The sequence below is a fragment of the Emydura macquarii genome, unplaced genomic scaffold (genome assembly GCF_026122565.2).
Source record: "Emydura macquarii macquarii isolate MOO-44397 ecotype Brisbane River unplaced genomic scaffold, CSIRO-AGI_Emac_v2 contig_1119, whole genome shotgun sequence".
NCBI lineage: Eukaryota > Metazoa > Chordata > Testudines > Chelidae > Emydura > Emydura macquarii.
This window is the reverse complement of record NW_027131256.1, coordinates 14079247-14081652: the sequence shown is the minus strand read 5'-3', so window position 1 is coordinate 14081652 and position 2406 is coordinate 14079247.

The following is a 2406-nucleotide window of genomic DNA, read 5'->3' as shown; positions in this document are numbered from 1 at the left end:
AACAACTTTTGGAACCTTCTCAGATGCTCACACACGTCTTAAAATTAATTTTTACACTACATGAGTTCATTTTGGATTGTTACTGTGCAGTATTATGTACTAAACTACCGACCTTAATCAAGTGATTGTAAACCAGACTTGCAAACCTCTCAACAAGACCCCAGTTTTGACAATTAGTGACATATATATATATATATATATATATATATATATATATATATATATATATATATATATATATATATATATATATATATATATGTTGGAATACAATTTGTTGTATAAATTTAGCATATACTTAGTTAACTGCAAGGAGAATCTTTTGTACCTGTGCTGTGAAATACTACACCTGATTACATTGCTTGATCAATTCTGGGACCAAGATGAGTGTCAGCCTTGCCTCTGTGTCAAGTTTCAAGAAAGTAAAATCAGAAGATTGTGGAGGAAAAGATCATTATGTGCAACAGCATATTCTAACTTAATGAATGTCTAGTTGTCCTGCAGACTTTATATAGTAACTTAAAGGTGACCTGCCAGAGGGAACAAAAAGGAGGGGGTCTTTTCTTTTTTATGATGTCTAGAAGGATTTTTTTTTTTTTTTAAACAAGAAAAATATCAGGCGTCACCTGGTGTTCCAAAAATTTTCTAGAGGACTTTTTGTTGCTTTCAGATGAAGACTGAGTTCTCTCTACCCTTAACTGAAAGCACATAGGGTACTGATTTTTTTAATGATTGCATCTTATTTAAGTATGTTTCAATTACCCAGAAATATAGATTGCTAAAGTTCATAGTTTAGGTGGATGGTCTGATAAAACTTATTGTTTGGCTTATTAATTGTGCACACACCTCTCATCCATGCTAAGACATCCTATGATTGTTACTCCATCCTCTAGTCTTCACTCACCCCCAGCCAACCCATTCCTTTGTTTCACTCCTCCAGTTACATCGTGTCTTCAGTTTGTAAGCTCCGGGACTGTCATTTACTAAGTTGTCCTTAGAATGGTCCAGGAAATCAGGGCGGGAAAGACCTGAGTTTCTAATTTAAGAAAATCTTGGAGGAGTTGGGGGGTGAGGAGGGCAGGAGGAAGAGAGGAGCCTTCCCTAGAATTTATTTTCTTTGCAAATCACTTTTAATACATATTATCTCCTATTCTTTGAGAACTAGAATGGTCTGATTTATATGCGCCTTGTGCTCCTTTTGTGACTGACAAAAATACCAACCAAATTAAAGTTAAGTAAAGAAAGATTCTGAGAAGACCACCCATTCCCTGATTATTGTGAAGGTACAAAACTGAGAGACAAGGTAGGTAAGGTGATAGCTAGCTTGTCTCTCTCAACAACAGAAAGTTGTTGGGTCTGTTACAGGAGTGGATGAGAGAGGTTCTCTGGTCTGCAGTGTGCTGGAGGTGAAAATAGATGATTGCAATGGTCCCATCTGACCTTAAAGTCTATGAGTCCAATAAAAGATACCACTTCACCCATCTTGTCTCTCTAATATCCTGGAACCAACACGGCCACAACCACTCTGCGTACATGGCACAAAAGTAACATTTTAAAATCCAGTCATTGTTAAAGTTGTCTTCGTGTGGCCCTGACTTGTGCCGTTTATCATCTCACTGTACCACAGCAAATTGTAATGTGCATAAAGGTCCTGATCCTTTGAAGACTTCAGCACATGCTTAACTTTGTGCACCGTGAATAACCCTATTCAAGTTCATGAGAGCGCTCATAGTAAGGCATGTGCTGGATCAAGCCTTACCTGCGGTAACTCTATGGATATTTTTAGAGGCCTTTGGGAGTCTGGCTACGGAGAGTTTTTACAAAACATCTTTAACTATTAGTATCACACTTATGAGTGGTGGTCCTTATTGTAAGAGATTCTATTACTTCCAAGAATGGGAATACCTGTTCATACCATTAAAACTTATCTCCTAGTAAAACAAAACTTTAAGGAAGCCCAAACCTCGTATGGATTTAAAGCTTCAGAGTTGTCTGCCATCTCTTTTTCTTCTTGTTTTATTTCTTGCGTTTGACACAGGCAACAGGAAATTGCTTTTTTAAAATGTTTTTTTCTCGAAAAAACCACACACCCAGACTTGTGGGAATAAAAGGTTCAGATTCTCTGCAGCTGCGTGGCAGTGTAGACCCACTGAGGTCAACGGAGCTGGGCTGATATACGTAACCTGAGGCTCTGGCCCAGGCAATACTCAGTTTTCTTCACACTTATAATGAGGTGCATGGTTTCACAGTAATCAGAGGTGAGACTGCAGCACATGGAGACATACCTGAGCCAGCTCACTTAAAATAGCAATATAGCCACATGTGAAGAGCTAGCCACCCAAATATACACCCCAGGTCTCAGATGTGACTGATTTCAGTCACACCTCCCATTTGCAGCTTACACAT